The following is a 20,835-nucleotide window of genomic DNA, read 5'->3' on the forward strand; positions in this document are numbered from 1 at the left end:
AAATTCTAGGAGATAAACCTACTACTTCTCTTCTGCTAGAGGTTTTACAATATCTTTTTGATGTCAACTTCTTATATGGGATATCATCTATAAGGTAAGAAAAATAATGGAAGAAAAAATTTAACCAATATGAGGGGGTTTCAAGAAAATGCATAATCTATCAAAAGAGTGAGGTGTACTTCTTCAACACGAAGATTTCCCTCCAATAATGCATAACTAGGGAGCTTAACTATCAAGGGGAATCTCTTCCAGACATGCGTCTTGGCCTACCACTTACTATTAAAGAAGTTACCCCTCAATTTTGGAATATTTTAGTGGAAAGAATCCAGAAGAAACTGGCAAGTTATAAAGGTAAGGTTCTTTGCAATATAGGGAAACTAAAACATATTGTTACTTCTCTACAAGGGATCTTAGTCTATTTTGTATCCCTATTTAAGATTTTAGGAAAAAAATTCAGTAGATCTTGGAAAAATCTCAAAGAATCTTCTTATGTTAAGGCAATGAGGATAAAAAAAAAATTTAGACTAGCTAGTTGGGATGAGGTTTGCAAGCCAATAACTCAAGGGGTCTGAACCTTGGCAAAATAGGAGATCTAGATAAGGCCCTTGTGACTAAGATGGGATGGAGGCTATCTCAATACAATGCTACATTTTTTAGAATTGTGAGAGATAAATATATGTGAGATAAGAAATTTTATTAGTGTTTCTATATTGTTGACTTCCCATTTGGGTTAAAAATGTAAGAAAATATAATTAAATGCACAAAGTGTCAAAGAGGAGGAGTAAGATGGAATATTGAGGATGGGAATATGGTTAGATTCTAGGAGGATAAGTGGGTTGGATATTCCCTACACATTTGCAAAATGTTATCCATCTTGAAGGATAGAAGTGTTGCTAACTATGCTCCTAAGGAGGTTGATTATTTTCAGAACAGTAAGTGGAGAAGTCTTGATCTTGGTAATTTAAATCAAATGGAGATAAATTTACTTGAAGATATAGAGATCCTTTTGAGAGAATTTTTTATCCCTACCTTTACTAATGAAGACAAATTAATTTGGGATAAACATTCTCTTGGAGATTTTAGTGTGAAATCAGCCTACTACACCATCATCGGCTTCAAAATTTTCTTAGAAAGATAGAAGTATGTTTGGAAGTCCCATTTTTTACCTAAAATAAACTTATTATGGTAATCTATTATGCATAAAAATGTCCCTGTGATTGATAATCTCAAAAGATGGGAGTTTTTGCTTGTTAACATATGTTTTATTTTACAATTGTGAGGAAGAAACTATCCCCCACTTGTTAATTAACTACTCTTATTCTTCTATTGTTTGGTTGAATATCTTTAGTAGGTGGGGATCTCATGATTCTTTAACACTAACACCCAAAAATTAGGCTCATATGGGAAGCCATTCCACCATATAAATGTTGGAGCATCTAGAAATAATATAATAATTGCATTTTTAGAGAGAATTTCTTCCCCACAAGAGGTTTTTTCCCATAAAACTATCAAAATTATAAATGAATGTACTCTCAAATAAAAATGGAAACCACACCCTATTCCTCCACCACAACTTGATAAGAAATTGGAAGAGGTTTAGAATGTTTCAAACTTGGTTGATAAAGTGGATGATATCAAGGCTCTAGAAAGGAAAGGAAAAAAATAGAAATAACCCATCACAAATTGGTGGAAGCTTAATTTTGATGGATCAGGAAGAAATGGTTATTTGGTTGTAGGTGGTTTATCAAGGTATGATCATAGAAATTGTATCATAGGTTACATGGGAAACTATGGTAAGATGTCTAACAACATGGTAGATGCTATGCCCCTTTTGTGGGGATTGGAATCAAGCATTTAAATTGGTACTCCTAACTTCAAAATTGAGGGAGAATCTCTTCTTGTGATTGAATCCATAAAAGGGCTTCAAAGCATGAGCTTCCATGCTATGAAAATAATTAAGGATGCTAAGATGTTATTGACTAGGTTCATCAAAACTACTATTTACCATGTGTATTTTGATGTTAACTAGGTAGCAGACAATGTAGCTATGTATGAGAATGAAGTCATTAATTAATGTACTTTGTAAATGGAATACAATCTTCTAGTGGTGATTCTATTGCTTGTAGAAAAAGAGAAATAACTATTATCATGATGAATTTTTTAAATTTTTGATGGAAGGTTAATGAAGATGAAATGACACATTTCACAAAGGATGGTTTAATTATGATGGATTTAATTTGGTGTTCAATTATATATATATATAATGACAAAGATAGGTTTAGTATCAAAAATGAGATTTGGAGAGAGTTTTAAGAAAACCAAAGTCTAGAAATTTATAAATTTTTAGGGGCTCTCAAATACCATTTAGTGAATGGATACAAAGAAAGTATAAAGAAACATGCTAGGATTATAATTATTTCTTATGTTACATGTGAAAAACCCAAGTGTAATTGTATTATTTTAGACCTTATAGCTATTGTTCCCTTGTTTCTTGCTATTTTTTTACTTATGTTTGGATGGATTGTGTTATTGAGGGTATGATAGAAAGCTTGCATTATGGATTATGGTATGATAGAAAGCTTGTAAATGGATTGTGTTATGGATTTTCGTGTAGAGCTCACAACTGAAGAAACTATGGAGACTATTTATGCTTGTATTGAGCCACCAAAAATTGAGGAAAATTATTAGGAATGACAAAGAAGCTTGGACTTATTTGTATGAACCTGTGGGTTGATTCTATTTATGGAATAAATTGAAGGGAATGATGAAAGGGTTTCTAGTTATTTTGTGGACATTTAAAAAGACATAAGGGTTAATATTAATGTTCTTTCATTTGAAATCACCGAGGAATTTATTTCTAGTATCACTATTCTTGACATGGAAGGGGAAAACTAGACAAAGCTATAAAGAGTCACTAATCAAACTAGTTTGAGAAATTTTTTCCAATGTTCCTAATCTATGAAATGTTGTCTTCTATGCCATAATAAGGTACATTATGCTTGAGGATAGGTTGAGGTTTTATATTATTATCACTTTCCAATTATAAACCATTTTTGGAATAGAGAGATCATTTCCTTTTAACAATTATTCATCCACTCTATTGAGGAATATGTTTGGAACTTTCATAAGAAGAGGGAAATGGTTAAGAGTTACACCATTTTCCACCAAGACCTAATGTTCTACCTCTTCAGGTTTCATAAATGCCTAAACCCTCAAGCACAAAATTTGGACCCATCCCCATCAAAAACTTCACTTAGCCCTTATACTTGATCTCCTTCTTCTCAGCTCATGGATAATAAAAGACATTCTTCCACTATGAGGAAATTTTAAATGGAAAAGATCGAGGTTCATGATGTGGAAAATATTATTTTCAAGGGTATAAAAAAATCCCTTGTTATAGCAATATATTAAGAGAAAAGAATACCCCTACCCCTCTTGGTTAGGAGAGTTTTCCTAGTTTTGACATTACTAAGAACACTGAGAAGAATAATTGGCCTATGTCTAAGAGGAAAGCTACCAAGAGGAATTATGTAGAATAGGATGAGGAGGAGATTACTAGTGATGAAAACTAATGAAACCACTACTACCATAGGTGAGGAAAGCCCTCTTTATTCCCATGTGTTGAACACCTCTAAAACTAAAGCTAACACCTGAGATTCAAATGGGGTAAGAGACAAGAGATTAAGGGATGATCACCTCACCTATCAAGAACCTCAAAACCTCTGACTAAGGGGATTGGGAATGTTGAGATCCCCAATGAAGGTACAAAAAAATGAGGTGAACCCAGTCCCTCGAGATTCTATTAATAAACATCGACCTATGGTACAATTCTTGATTGGAGGAGACTATTACTTCCATAATTAAGAAGAATGAAAATCTAGAGGATAAGTTTGATTAGGTGGTTAACTTCTAGGATTTTTTCATACACTCTATAGTCACTTACCTTCACCTTCTAAAGGTTGATAAGGATGAACTCAAAGTTCTGGCAAACATGATGACCATTTGCTCATTCTATTTGAAATGTAGCATAGACTAGGTGATTGAGAGGGGGGTTGAGTGAGGAACAAATGAAACTTATACTTTAACTCAACAATTAAATCACCAGCATATAATTAGATCTAATTGTGTACATGAAATAATGAAAGCAATAAAACATTCATAACACTTTGAAAAAATATTTGGTAACCCAGAAACATTCCAAATAGGAAGTAAAACTAGGGTGGGGATGATACCCACAATCTTTATTACTATAGTATAAAGTTAGCATGTTAAAGCTTATAATTGATCACTTCTAATGATATTCCTTATTAGGAGCAATAAGGATTGTTAGGTCCACCTTATGAAAGTATCTATAACGTGCAATAAAGTATGCACTCTACTTGGAGATATGGAATAATACTATTAAGTCAACCTTGTTAGATGATTTGAGTGATGCACCTATTAGGATGAATCATTGCCTAAGCTCTAATCTGCAACTCTATTTTGTTGAATAAGTTTCCTTTATATAACAATGATCACCTTGTTGTGATAGATAAGTCTTTGATTTTCCATATATTTCTTGTGGCTTTCTTTTAATTTGAACTCATGCTTCTTTTTCTTTTTCACATACATATTTTGATATTATATAATGCATTCCATATATACTAATCCACTTAATTACCTTCTAGAGTTGGCTACAATACCAAATTCCAACACTCTTTAATAAGTTAGCCCACTACTGCAACTCAAGTCTTGAAGACAACTCTAGTGAAGTTTTGAAACTTAGAAAACACTATCAACACTTGAAATACTCTATCACTCAATTGAAATTTGAAGCTTGGTCCATACTAATCACTTCAAGTAGGAGAAACTTGGTTAATACTAGATGAAACACTTAGTACTATAGAACTTGGTAGAAACTGAAATACTTAGTTGACACTGCATGGTTCATTGAACACTGTCTTCATTCACCTTATTAACACTAAAAGCTTGGTAAATAGTGATACACTTAGGTAACACTATAGAGCTAGGTTAGTACTATATCCTTCATTATACTGAAGATCTTTGTAGCCTCTGCTACACTGGGGTAACACTACACTTGGCCTCTATAGCTCAATAGACATTGTAAATCTTGACAACCACTATATTCAATCTTAGATGCTTGATAGACACTATGAATCTCGTCATGAACTATATTTTTTCTAATTAGCTTACTAGAAATTGAAACACTTGGTTCACACTACTAGCAATATGATAAGCTTAGTAGCAATTGTAGAGCTTAGTCGCAATGTAAACAACTGACTAGGTGTTAAGTCATTAATAGGAAAATGATTTGATCAAAAGGTCAACAATCTCCCCCTTTGGTATGAGTGATAAAAATACTTATTACACCAAAAAATCTAAATACTCAAAATATATGTCAAAACTTCCCCTATTAACAATCTGGGTCTCTAACTTAGCTTTGACTATTGTCTACTATTGTATCTTAATAACCTCTTACTCTATCTTTTTATTTTTTGAAAATTATTTTTGTAAACATGGTTTTTATTTTTATGTATAAAAATTATTTATTTTCTTCCTTATTCCCTTGTATACATATATTTTGTGTATGGTAATACAACTACCCAATTTTTACATAAATGCAAAACATACAAAATTACAAGGTAACACCAAAATGTGAAAGGAAATCACTAAGCACCTTCAAAAATGTGGAAATTATCTTGTCCCAATTCTCTTGTAATTATTTTGATGCATGCAAGGAAATCTATACCTTAGCTAATAGCTCCATCATGTGATCAACTATGGGGAAATTGTTGTCATGGATCCATTTTTTTTCATGTGCAATATTTTTTTGCATTGCATCCATGTTAGGAAGTATCATGGCATGTATTTCTATCAGTGTGGACCTTATCCTAGCTTCTTCCCTCAACAATTCAGCAAAAGGATATGTTAAATACCTGATCTTTACAAAATGTTCAAAACTACAGCTAGGATCAAGTGACAATTGATGTGCACTTTCGTTCAAATCAGCATCTATCTTGGATAACTTATCCTTAATATCCGTAGTGAAAATTGATGTGTCACTTAATGTTACAAAGTAACTACATTATTTACAAAAATTTAAAAAATTTGCAAGAAACATAGACAATTCTACTTGGTCAATAACTATCTTCTAAGCCACCTTCTCCAAAACTTTATTCTCAAGTTTTCTTTCTGCCCTCTATAAAAAGTTTTTCTTGTCTATTTAGATCCTCATTGTACTTGTGACCTACTTCAACAAGTTAATCCAAAATTGGTTATTTCTCATTAACCTCAATGCTTAGTGCATCAATGAATATGCCTTTGATATCTTCAAGCACTTGATTTTTCTTTTTCCTTTCCTCTCTGAGATTTTGTTGTTTTGCCCTATTTTTCTTCAGCTCACCAAGGGTATCCATTTGATCAAGAGTCAGATTGGAAAGATCCTGATCAAGTATCACAATTTCCTCCTATAGATCAATTCCTTCCTTAGAGGCTTCTAACTCTTTACCCCTTTCTTTATGTTCAAAAAAAGGAACAACTTCCTTTCCTTCGCTCAAAACTTCTATGCTCAGTTAAGGCTTAGCCTCAATAGTCATTGCACTTATTGTTGATACAATCACTAATGAAACAAAACTAAAAATAGTTAAAAAATAGTAAATGAAGGAGAAGTAGCACTAATAGTAATAATGCTTGAAATACCTTGTTGTTTCTCAATTAGGCCTAAGGCTTGAACAATCAGAGCCTGTTGCTTGGTAGATGATGTGATAGAAACTTCACTCATCATTTTACTTGGTAATATTGCTCCAATATTTAACTGAGGACTTGGTAAAGTAGTTTTTACCTCAACTAACTTGGTAGCTACCTTCTCAAAGCTAGATGGCACTAACACTTTGCCTAAAGAGATAGGAAGAGAGGCCATTACCTCTATTGTTATATTTTCTTATTTGAGTATATAATACTCTGTAGTTTAGGAAGATCTCCTCTTGTAGATTCTTGAACCTCTTCATCTTTAGCATCATCTCCTCCAATTTTTTGACATCCTCCATATCTATATCCTCATTATCCCAGTCTAAATTTTCTTCTTCCCCATCCTTATGATCAATTTGCACAATTTGATCACTAGGCTTGTTCAACCAATAGATATTCTTCCATGCTATAGTTGTTGATCTCAGATTTGTTTTGACAATCAAGTGTCAACAAATTTAAGTTATTTACTTAGTTCATGCTAAACTAGTAATGCATGCTAAGTACAACATTTAAATATTAGACCATATTGAGTTGCAATAAGTGTCAAGTCACTGAAGTGCTAAGCATATAGACCATGTTGAGTGATTCAAGTGTTGAGTGAATGCTAGATGTTGAGTAGTTCAACTACCAAGTCAAAAGAAAAATTATAGTATATGTTGAGCATTAGTAACATCATATGTGAAGTAACACAGATTGGACATATTTGTTTGTAATGGCACAAATAACTATGTAAAACATTTTTTAACTAACCTATGGACAGATTACAATCTTTTGAAGATAAGGATGAATCTATATGTAGATTCACTATGCAATTGCATGCAACCAATTAGAAAATAGGAAGGTTTAAATAGAAAAATGGATGCATCACAGTCATAGATTCATATCTAACCCTAAGCCACCAAAGTCCTTTTAAGAAGGACAAAGCCCTAATTTTTTTTTAAGGAAGTAAGTGTAAAAGGGGTGAATGAAAGAATTTAAGAAGCAAAGAAAGGATGTTTGCAAAGTTTTCAAGGTTACTTAGTAGTAAGAGTGCATTGCATAATTAGTTAGAAAAACATAGATGATAGAAAAGGATACAACATTGTTATATTTGATCGTGAAGGATCAAGAAGGACATTGTGCAGAGTTAATCTATTATCAGGCAAGCAACTGCCAATCACAAGATCTATGTTGAGACATTTTAATAGGTTATTTTAGTTAAATCTCTTAGGTGGAGTAGTCCTAACAGGCTATACCAAATCCTTTAACAAGGTGGCATTCCAAGTGAATGACCTAAAGTCCTTTAACTAGGCACACTTCTAATAGGGTGTTGAAATTTTCTAACAAGGTGGGACTTAATAGTCTTTGTAAGTCTTTAATAGGGTAGGCCTTTCATAGGGAAGACCATGATTCATGGTCAAACCATTATAACCTTAACAGGCCACACTTAATTGCTACAGGAGTAAAGATTTGTGGGTGTCATCCCCACCCTAGTTTTGCCTTCTCACTTGGAGGGTTTCTAGGTAATCATATCTAGTGGTATGTGTGTTTTATTACTTACATGTTTTATATGCATTTACTTTACATGTTTTTTCAATTTATATATTGAACATATCTAATTAATGGTGAAAGTTTTATGGATCAAAGTTTAAACTCTTGATTCATTCCCCCCCACACCCATATGTTCACCATTCCCAGTTGAAATTCCAACAATTGGTATCAGAGCTAAGTTCTAAGAAGGAGAAGATCTGTAGCTTAGAGGAAATATCTTTAAATGAAAGTCTACAAGCTAGGAAAGACTATTGAGAACAGGAGTTTTAAATAGATCTTATACCACATCAATTGAATGAAGCTAGAGATGCTTTGAAGAGTTCCTTGAAGAGAAGGAATGAGATTGTTATAATAGAAAATGATGCACAATACAAAGAGATAGACACCACCAAGCTATTTGTAGATGGAAACTCCAATGAATTTGATACAGTAGTTGTAGATCTAATGGAAAATAATAGAGCACAAGCTAAGGAAATTAGAAATCTTAAGCCATGATGCTATGTGAGGTAACATAATAGAAGAAGAAAGCCATGGAAGATAAGGCCATGATTGAAGAGGAACAAAGGATCTTGAGCAATAGATTAGAAGAGAAGTCAATAGAGCTAACTAGGATCTCAAACATGCAATTGGATACCTTAAGCCAAATGATGAAATCTCATCATGAGTTGAATGTCAAAGACATTGAGATAACCACATTGAAGTTGAAAAATGAACAATTGTAGAATGATTTGGAAAGAGAAAAAGAAATTGCTGAAAGTTTCAACAAGCCAAATGAAGCCATCAAGCACTTTGAAAAATGACTGAAATCACCAAGATCCAACAATGATGTAGCAGGATTAGGCTACACAAGCACTAAAGAAGGAGAATCAACAAAAGTTTCTAAAGAAATGAACATAAAAGTTAAGAACTCCAAACCTACTTGTTACTTTTGTGGTAAGAAAGGACATACTGCTAATGTGTGCAGGAACAAGAATACAAATTAGAATGCTAAGCCTAAGAACATGACTCATTGTCATAGGTGCAAAAAACAAGGTCATCAAGCACATGAATGTAGAACTATAACAATGCATGTGCCAAGATTTGAGGGATACTACTACAATTGTTAGAAGTATGAACATAGAGCTTTTGAGTGTAGATCCAAATCTATGTGGATATCAAATAGGTTAGTAAAGGTAAGAAACAATAGAAACTTTTATAATTGGTATTATAGCACAAGATATAGTTTCCATTATTTTCAAGAATATGGACATATCCCTAACAACTACTAGAACTCACTTCTATGGTAACTACAAAAGATGGTTGATTCAAACCACATGTTTTAGTTGTTTAAAGACTAGCCACATTAGTAAGCATTGTCAACCTAGGTCAAAGGCACCAAGTTGTGAATTTGATAAAGGCAAAGGCAAGGTAGATATTGAACACATCAGGAATGAGATGAACATGACATAGAAGAAGAAAAATAGTTGCACTACATCAAATGGAGAAGGGATCACTGTTGGCATAAAGTTATGTTTTCCATTAGTGACAACACTTATTCATAATTTTGTATGGTTAGCAAGTTCATCACTTAGTCTCCAGTCTTTATAGAGCATTCAGTGGTTGCCAAGTAAGTTCAATAGTTTAGTAGTGTTTACTAAGCATTCCAATGGTTACCTAGTGAGATCAGTAGTGTAACAATTCAAATTGAGTAGTTAGTGGTTACCGAGCTTCATAGTATCTACTGAGTCATCAGTTGCTATGATGTGAAGCCAATGTCTATCGAGTGATGGGATGAGTAATTTTCACCAAGCGCAAGTAAGGTAAACATAGTATTCAGTTCTTATAGAGTTACACTATATCTACTGAGTCTACAATGTTCACTTAGTTTGAAGCTATGTTGAATGACTAGTATGGATCGAACCTCTACTTCTACCAAATGCATGATGATGCTGAGTAATGTAGTGGATGCCAAGTATCATAAGGTCACTAAGTCAACTATTCAGAACCCAAGTTTCCACATTTGGGCTAACTCAGTAATATTTGTGTTATCTTGTGTTTTGGCTAACCCTATTAATATGAGAATTGGGATGGTATATATGTAATGTATTATATCATACCCAATGTATGTAATGATGATGTGAAGTAATGTTTTGAGAAGAGTGAATGCAAATTAGTAGCAAAATAGAGTATTCAACATGGTCTATAAGGAGTAGTCAAGTTACATCTATCACAAGAGGTGATCAGTATTTCAATGATCTAATCAACAAATAAGTTGTAAGTCAGATCTACTATTTCATCCTAATAGGTGAATCAGATATAAATCCCTTAATAGGGTAGACTTAAAAGTCTTTTCTTAAATATCCTAGTAGAGCGCATACTTCATTATATGTTTGTAAAACCTCTAACAAGGTTAACCTAGTAGTCCTGATTGCTCCTAACAGGGTAGATCATCAAAAGTGATCATTGCAAGCCTTAACAAGCTAACTTTATACTACAGTATTGACATTTTGTGGGCATCATCCCCATCCTAGTTTTACTTTCTATTTGGAAGGTTTCTGGGTCACCATATATTGTGTCCATATGCTATGAATCTTTATCTTTCAGTTTCTCATGCATACACTAGTCTAGATCATTTAATAGTAAATGGATTATGTTGATTAAGTGTTGATGTACTCAAAGTTTTTGAGGTTATTGATTCACCCCTTCCCTCTTAGTAACTTAGCTAGTCTTGATTATTTCCTACAATTGGTATGAGATCTTTGTGGTTCTCAAGATAAAGTTTGACAACTTGAGCAAAGATTAAGGACAATGGAGATATTCAGACTTAACAAAGCTTTTGACAATGAGAAGCTAGATCTGGAGATGGCCGTAGCTCAACTGAAGGAAGAAAAAGAGCATCTCTCCCAATCCCTAAAAAGAAGGAAGGAACTCGCAAAACAAATGAATGACCACAAGTATGTTGATGAAATGATTGAAGACTTTTTCCCTTCAAGCAGTTTAGATGAAGCTAATAAGGCAATGAAATAACTCCTATAAAAGAATGGCTCCTTATAAAAAGAGGTAAGAAATTTGAAAAGAGAACAAGAAATTTAGTCAATAAGATTGTGTGAAATCTTGGAAGAAAGGAATAAGGCAAGTGAAGACTTGGAGGCAAGGAACAATGAAACTCAAAATTAATCCCTTCAATAAGAAAATATTATCAATCAGCTCTCCAATGTAGATGAGGAAATCATGATTCTGAGATCTAAAAATGAAAGGTTAAGAAATGACTTAAGCATTGAAAGAAAAATTAATGAAATATTGAAAGTTGATTTGAATTCTAAGAAGAAACTCAATAAAAGAATAAATAAATCCCAAGTAAACATGGATAAATTGAATCAGCAAAGTGAGCATAATCTTTATAGGCAAAAAGTTAAAGCATGATTTGGATACAAAGAAGAAGGTGAATCCTCCAAAAAAGGTGCTCAAAGGAATCAAAGACCTACTTGTAATCACTGTGGTAAGATAGGTCATACATCAAACAAATGTTCAAGTAATGGAAAGGAAAAATTCAATGGAAAATGCTAGAATTGTAGTTAGCATGGTCATAAAGCTAATGAATTCAAGGAGAAACCAAAGTTTGAAGGTAAATGCCACAAATGCAAGAAACAAGGACACAAGGCATCTGAATGTAGATCTAAACCATTCAATCTAGCTGAACAACTTGTAAAGGAAATATTTGGTTGGGACTACAATACTTGGTGTAGATGTCATTATTGTGGAGAATATGGACACATTGGCATAACCAATGAAAGTCATCACTTGAGAAAGAAGGATAGAACAATAATATATTATACATGCATTGAACTTGGTCATATAGCCAAGAATTTCATGAATATATGTAAAGTTAAAGATGAAAAGAAAACCAAAGTTGAGAAATCAAGAAGTAGATGAGAAAGTAGTGGATTTCCAAATCTACTAAGAAAGCCAATTCAAATGATGGTCATGTCACTCAAGAAGTTGGTGACTCCACCATTTCCAATTAGGTTCTTAAGGAAGAAATGGAACTTTATCTTCAAGCCAGATCTTAAGCAATTCCAATGAATGGAAGAAAAGATCCAAATCAGTATTGCAGATATTCGGGGATCACATAAAGTTTAGTATCCGTATTCACCGAGTGAGGCTAGATCATACCAACCAAGGTTGGGAGTAACAAGTTTTGTTTGGTTGCCTAGTTACATGGTTCTATTGAGTTATTTAGATATATAGTGGATGAAAACCTATCAAGAACTATGTCATTATGGCTCTCTTTATACTGAGCATTAATGGATTGTTCTCATCAAAAAGATTTTTTTTTGACTTCATTCTCACTGCAAATTTAGTGTATCGAGAGTAGAGAAATTTACAGAGCAACCGAGTGATCTTGAGCATACTTTACAGAAAAAAATTTGAATGAAATTTTATCAGTCTACCAAACAATCATGGCATCCACCAGCAGTAGCATCAAGGCAAAGAAAGGTTTTGAAATATTAGTGCATGGTGTCAAATGGAAGGCTCCAAATTTCAAGCTAGTGCCAGCAATTGTGAAATCACTCAATCCTAATGGGGTTCAGTCTCAAATTTTGGCAAAGGTACTTCTCATAAATGACATTCACACTCATTTTAAATGTATCGTTCAATAAATTGGAACCCTAGAAGTGGATAGTGCCCTAGATGAATTGTGTGTGGATGGAACCATAAAAATTGAGCATAAACACTTAGAGGAGAAAGGCTTGACACACATTTTGTACCTACCAAGGAATTTCAAAATTAAGTGGATTAGGTATATTTTGAGCTGAGTGCACAATGGTCAATTGTGGTTAGAGCAGCCCATCTTGATAATGAAGAAGATGATTCACATAATTATTGGTCTCCCCATGCTTAACGAGGTTAAGGTTACCAAAACCCTAGGTCGGGATGAGCTACAAAAGGAAAACCTAGCTGAATGGGATGGTAGAGGACTAAAGATCAGTAATGTATTTGATGTGGAACTTAGGTTTGGCATTCATATCATTTCCCATAAGATATATAAAGCTCCAATAGATTAAATAGTGTGTCGTGTGAGGCTATGGACTTAGCATACAAACTTGTGAAGAAGAATTTGGAGTATGATTTGGCAGATTTGATGTTGAAACAACTTAACAAGAACATGGAAATCATAAGGAGTTCGAAGAATAACCCATGTAAATTTGGCTCTTTGTTAACTTGTTTGTTCTTTTATTTACAAAAGTTTTTTCCCATCAAAAGGAACAATGGTATGGAGAAAGGATTCTCTAGTTCTATATCAAATCAATGAGTTTATTGTAGAAATTGGTGAAAATTTTGACTGTATTATGGATAACTATTTTGAAGCTTTTAAAGAGAAGATGAACAATAGATTCCAGATTCTACCTAAAATATTTGAAGACTATAGGATGATGTTTTTTTCATGGTTGATTGTGACAGGGTATATATTCAGGTAGTTAGGCCTAAAATTGTTTGGGTGAGACCTCTTCCTTATGAGGTTAATATTGATGAAACAAAAGAAATAATTGAAGCCATGGTGAATGAACCTATAGATCCAAAGTTACCCATCTTTGGAACATATGATGATGCAAAGGCTAGAATAGAGTTTGCGATCAAGCTACCTCGGGTGGTAAGAAAAGGTAAGAAGAAGATAGCAAAGCTAAAATTTGCAAGTGCCCCTCTTATGCTTACCAAGGGCAAAGGAGAAGACAGTGAAGAAGCTAAAGAAGAAGAGTAGGAATAAGAAAATGAGGAAGAGCTTGTGAAAAAGAAAGGCAAGGTGATTATCACCAAGCCACATAAGGCCTCCACAACTATGTTTGCAAGAAGATCCAAGAAGAAAGGTGGTAGTGAGATTGTGTTCAATAAGCCCCCACTCACCTTCCAAGAAAGACTAAAGCAATTAGAAGAAGCAGTTCATAAATTCAATGAGGAATCTTCTAGTCAAGAAAAGTTGATTGAAAAAGCTAAGAAAAGGTTTGACAATAAGGTGCTTGAGCACATTGCTCAACACATTTCTATTAATCAAGTAGAGCTTTCCTCAATTTTGGGTAATCTTGTACATTCTTTTACAAATGTAACATCTCATTTTGCCAAACTTTGTGATGTTACCAAGTACACTAAAGAAATAAAAGAAAAATTGAATAAAATTGATGAGGATTTGAAGTCCAGCACCCAAAGGTTGCAACTTAACCCTAGTTCAAGCTTTGCACATCACATAAAGGTTAGATTTTTGCCAGAAACATACGGGAAAATGTTGAGAAAGGAAGGAAGGATCAGGTCTACATTAATAGACATCGAAAACATGATCCTCCCAGTCATGGACACAATGTAGAAACATATTTCTTACTCCAAAACATTGATCCATGATAACAGTTTTTCTATTGCAGACCATATGATTGAACTTTGAACAGTTCAAGTGGCACTTCACACCTACAAAATTTTGCAAGAGAATTTGGATAAGACTTTAGCTCTTATTCTTAAGGTACATTATGAAATTCTCTCACATTTTAATGTCTCTATATAAGTATGGTATGAATAAATGTTTGGAATTATTGTCAAAAAAAGGGGGAGATAAAGAGATATTTGTGGAGACATTTGTATAGAAGAGAGACTTGTATATATAGTATGTTACTATGCCTTATATAATATGTACATTGTATGGGGGAGATATGTGCAAATTTATATACAGTAGAATTACAAAGAAAAATTTTGAAAAATAAAAAATCAACATTTCACTATACATATATTTTTGGCAAATAAGTGTTTTTGTCACTAATGCCAAAGGGGGAGATTGTTGGCATTAAGTTATGTTTTCCATTAGTGGCAAAACTTATTCATAATTCTGTATGGTTACTGAGTTCATCAATCAACCTCCAGTATTTACAAAGCATTTAGTGGTTGCCAAGTAAGTTCAGCAATTAAGTAATGTTTACCAAGCATTCTGATGGTTACCTAGTGAGTTTAGTAGTGCAGCAGTTCATACTGAGTAGTTAGTTGTTACTATGATTTGCAATATCTACTGAGTCATCAGTTGTTGTGATGTGAATCCAATGTCTACCAAGTGATGGAATGAGCAATGTTTACTGAGTGCAAGCAAGGTAAACATAGTAATTAGTTCTTCCAAAGTTACACGATATCTATCGAGTCTCCAATGTTCACTGAGTTTGAAGCTATGTTGAGTCACTAGTATGGAATGAGCCTCTACTTCTACTAAATGCATGATGATGTCGAGTAATATAGTGGACACTGAGTATCAGAAGGACACCAAGTCAACTATTCAGAACCTGAGTTTCCACATTTGGGCTGACTTAGTAATATTTGTGTTAACTTTTGTTTTGGTCGACCTTGTTAATATGAGAATTGGAATGGTATATATGTAATGTATTATATCATACCCAATGTATGTAATGATTATGTGAAGTAATGTTTTGAGAAGAGTGAATGCAAATCAGCAACATAATAGAGTATTTAGCAAGGTCTATAAGGAGCAGCCAAGTTACATCCATCACAAGAGGTGATCACTATTTCAAGGATCTAATTAGCAAATAATTTGTAAGTTAGATCTATTTTTTCATCCTAACAGGTGAATTAGATTTATATGTTTTTAATACCTGTAACAAGGCACTAGTACATTTGACCCCAATTTTTGACCATCTATTAAAATGTTTTAGATTGGTCAAAATATGCAATGAAAAATATCTTTTTTTTTTAAATCCATGCCCGTGTTGGTCAAATTTTCGACCAACACGGCCTTCATATGTTAAATTTTTTTTAAAAGTGGGAAAAACTCATTATTGCTGAGGACGAAAATGGAGGAAGGGTTTCATAGGCTGGAGGAGGCAAAGGTGAAGGTTTTTGAGAAAGGGGCATCTATGTATAGGGGGTGTGTGGAGACGGGTGTGGCAGCGGTGGTGTTAATGACATCCTTGCAATAAATGTTGTTGTCTGCTAATGAGGAGGCCAAGTTAGGGCTGAAGATGAGAGTGGCGGCATTAGTTAATGAGAATGGGGTGTTTTGATAATGCAGGATCTGTTAATTGCTGGTTTCGACATCACTAGTGCAACAATAGAATGGGCTATGGTAAAAGTCATTCATAATCTAGATAAAATGGAAAAATTCCAAGGGGAGTTAGAGGAGGTTGTAGGTCATAGTAGAAGAGTGGAGGAATCTGATATTCATTATCTACCTTACCTTCATGCAATGGTGAAAAAAGTGCTTCAATTGTATCCTCCTGGTCCTCTTTTGATCCCTCATAAAGCATCAAGATCTTGTGAAATAGGGGGTTTGTGATCCCCAAAGACACACAAGTATGGGTTAATGTGTGGGTGATTGTGAGGGATCCTGTTGTGTTGGAAGGAGCCTTCCAAATTTATGCGAGAGAGGTTTTTGGAGGGAGAGGGAGCTACTGTGGAGTTTAAGGGACAAGATTTTGAGCTTATACCATTTGGAGTAGGGAGAAGAATATGCCTAGGGCTTCCTTTGGCTGATAAGATGCTTCATTTAATTTTGGCTCCACTGGTTCACTCCTTCGACTGGAGTCTTCCGAATGGAATGAGCACAAAGGAACTAGACATGGACTATATATTTAGAGTGGTATTGTGGAAGAATCAGAATTTGAAAGCAATCCCACTACACCTGCAACATCACTTGTATTAATTATTCAATATTAAGGTAATTTCTTCAATACGTTGGATCACAAAGTCTAATATGATAATTCCGTTTAGAATGGAGGTGTCATAATAGATTTAGTAAGTTGACCAACTTTCCCTACAATAATTTTATTAGTGTCTAAGACTCTAAAGTATCAAGAAAAGTGACATTTGTGTACATAACATAGTGAACGAGGGCTACCATTTCTTTCTCAGGTGTCACACCTCTATATCAAGAGAGACATACCCATACAATGTAGACCCTTCCCGCACTCCACATGGCACTACTTCTGTGCATATCAATGAATTTGAATGCAATATTATAAATAATTTCTGCATGCAACTTCTTACCATTATATACTTATTTTTGTTTAAATTAATATGATCATAAACGAGTTTAAAATTTGTATTAGAAAGACTTTGAGATTTTTATATGGTTTTTGTAATGTAATATGGGTCTCATTCAATGTTAGACCACTTCTTTGAGTGTGTTTCATATTGTTTCAAGGAAATTTGGATTTATTTGTAGCTACGAGTTTTTGTGCTTTGTCTTGATAATAAAACATGTAATTGGCACCAGATGGACATTCTAGATTATCTACTTTGAAACGTGAATTTTTTGACATATGGGGTGAAAACCTCTAATGTATCCTTGGCATGCACTGATAATAAATGGCATATTGTTATCCTGATGTCCAAGCCCACAAGTTATGTGGAGTAACAATGGTTGAATATCGAAGTCTCTAAGAGAACCTCTCAAAAATTATGACTCATTTATTGGATCTTTATTACTAACTCCTGCTTAAGATCCATGTGCAAGGGTTTGGGTTTATCACTAGTCCATAAATATTGTCATGCATAAATGTTAAAATGCCAGTATCATTACTATTAACGAAATATATTTCCACCAGGTTTTAAAAACTCTTTATAGAGTCATTTACCAAAAGCTCTCTATTAATAGGCTCTAAAAATACTCTATTAATAGACTTTAAAAATACTACATTTTCAATAATAAGCATTTATAACTAATATAGTACAAGTCTAAAAAATCCATTTATTTAGATTTTTTTTTTCTTAACGCTGCTAACTCTTCAGAGCCCTTTATTCATCTAGCTCAATTGCAAATGTTCTGCTTTGGAACACAAACATTTACGTGCTTTAATTAAATGGAGAGTGTTGTATGGGGGCATTTTTTTAATTTATTCAAGTCAATTGCAAATCAACAGCTCTGTGTCGGTCTCCAGCTGCAGCATCTACAGGAAAGATGGCTTTGATTTCATTCATGTCATCTGCTGTCAATTTTACCGAGAGAGAAGATATTATCATCCAGGTTCTTCATCTTGGTGGTTCCAGGAATGGGCACAACATCATTTCCCTGGTCTTGAACCCATGCAAGAGCAACCTGGCTTGGGTTGCACCCTTTTCTTAAACTGATCTTACTTAGCTTTAGTAATAGATCTTGGTTCCACTCAAGATTCTCACCTTAAAACCTAGGAGTCCCCTATTTAATAGATCAATTATTATGATATGAAACAATCAAAAATGACAAAATCAAATCAAATTAATTATCACCTTTATTGTCAGTCTTGTCATGTAGATTTTTGTTTAGATTTTACTTTGTTGTTCAGTCTCAATGTTTGAACTCAACATTAGATCATCTTTAAAATGGTACAATTATTAAATGGAAAAAAAAAAAATCCTATCCTTTACCTTATGAAGTCATTATCTGTCACACTTTGAAGAAGTTTTCCTCCTGTGCTGAAGAAACCCATGCCTAAAGGACTGTATGGAACAATCCCAATCCCCAACTCCCTATGAATGGAATAAAATGAAATAAAATAAATATATTAAGCTTGTATTCCTTATCTAAGTTCAAATGAAACAAAGTTCAAAAAAAAATCTTATTAAAAACTTAAACTTTTGGTATATACTGTGAACCCAATTCAAAAATATTTATTCTCAGTTCTCTGCAATCTATAAAGTAAACATTGAATCACTAACTATTGAGGTATTATATCGTCACAACGTTTACCTAGAGATGGGAATAATTTGGGCCTTAGAATCCCTACTCCAGAGAGACCATTCAAGTTGCACAACAGTGATTGGATGCACTGCATGGGCCCTACGGATTGTTGAAGCAGAGGCTTCAAACAAACCCACGTATTTTATATTTCCCTCTTCTACAAACTTCTTCAGTTCACCCATCTGTATAAAAGGAAAACCGATTTGCTTGTTATCAGATTTCTTATGTTTTGCTAGGCGTCGGTAAAGAGCCAGAGGGATACAATCTTGCCCTCCAAAGATATACAACCTTGATTATTAGACACATATTTTCTAGTGAAATTAGAGGTTTGAAATTTTGATTTTGTTGTTTCTGAGAAAAATTCATTGACTCATGTTACATTAGCTTCATAAGAACTCATCTCTCATGACAATAAGTTGGAGTAGTATTGCACTTAGTGACCTTCTGGAAAGGCTTAATGCTTCAGCTTATGAGAATCATCTAAATGTAATGAGTACTACGTGTTCCATTCATTCTTATGAAAAATGAGTTCTTGTGAACCACTATTAAAATAACTTGTGTTAATGTCTTTCACTAGAAAACCACACAGTTGAATCCTTGTAGTAAAATCACAATTTGACTTGCTGTAGAAAATATTTCATACTTATCAATCTCAAGAATTGATATGTAAAATATATTTCTCACATCAAATCAAATTCAAGATTCAACTATGTATTTTTCGGAGAAAAACCATTGCCCAAAATTTTATAAATAAGATTAAAATAAAAAAACCTATCACAGTAGTACAAATTTTGAATCTTAAAACTTACAGCACCATGACAAAATAGTATTTTGGTGCAAGGTTAAGGGTTTGGAATCTAAAGACTTATAGTAGCTTCTATGGGTATAGTAATATCCATCCTGTGCTAGTAATAAAGATCAATGTAGTTTATATCAAGCCTCTTGAGGCTTGCTTCACAGGCAGCCCTAACATATGCAGGATCTCCCTTCACACTAAATTCTCCATTACTCCAAGCCAATCCAAACTTAGTTACAATATGCACCTTCTCTCTAATACCTTTCAGAGCCTATTTAGGAAGGAACAATAAAAGCATTATGCACGGTCTTAGAACAATCAAGCTCAGAGAATTAATAGATTAAGAAATGGAAATAGTACGAGCTAGAAACAAGATGTGCATCTTTTGATCAATCAATAATTTTTAAAAATGCATCTTTTGAGTAATATTGATCACTTTTCAGTGATGGGTTATATAGTTTTCAGCTATGTAAGGATTTGGTACAGTTGATGCTTCCACAGCTCATAATTATGTTATAATGTTGAATTACATTTCAGAAGAGTTTTCTAGTGAAGGCTGCAAAAGAAACGTTAGAACTTAAGTATAAACACACAAGAGAGCTTGTTAGGTTTGTTTACATGAATGATCCAATGTTTTCCAAGATGACATAAAATAAAATAGCATGTATGGTAGAACCATTTTTTAAATTGTAAAGTGAAGCTTCTCGACACCTAACATATAGAAACTGTTATCCAAATTTGCTCATCTACATCATCACCACTTATCAGTTATAGCAGTAATCTTAAACTATATCATAGCAGTAACTAGGAGCCAGGCATGCTCAGATCAACATGTATAGTAGTCACAATCAAACATGGATTTCAAGAATTTTTAAGGAAATGAAAGCATTTCATTTTATTCATGTTGCCTATCCAGGAACCTTGAATGGAACAAAGAAATCTTACTCCTTTTGTCATATATTCTATCTTGGCTATATTTATAAGATGTGTCTGTATAATCTTTTTTCTAACATGAGAAGTCATACAAAATATTTGGAAATACCTTCATCTCTGAGTTACAAGGCATAGAATCATGCTAAATTGC

General features: G+C 33.6%; 1 pseudogene; it reads right to left on the reverse strand.

Moving 5' to 3' along the window:
• Window positions 1-18,135: 18,135 nt before the first annotated feature.
• LOC149561578 (putative aldo-keto reductase 3) lies at window positions 18,136-20,799 on the reverse strand (annotated as a pseudogene).
• Window positions 20,800-20,835: the final 36 nt, after the last annotated feature.

The sequence above is a fragment of the Cupressus sempervirens genome, chromosome 4, assembly GCF_028749045.1.
Source record: "Cupressus sempervirens isolate cs-2001-9-10 chromosome 4, ASM2874904v1, whole genome shotgun sequence".
Taxonomy (NCBI): Eukaryota; Viridiplantae; Streptophyta; class Pinopsida; order Cupressales; family Cupressaceae; genus Cupressus; species Cupressus sempervirens.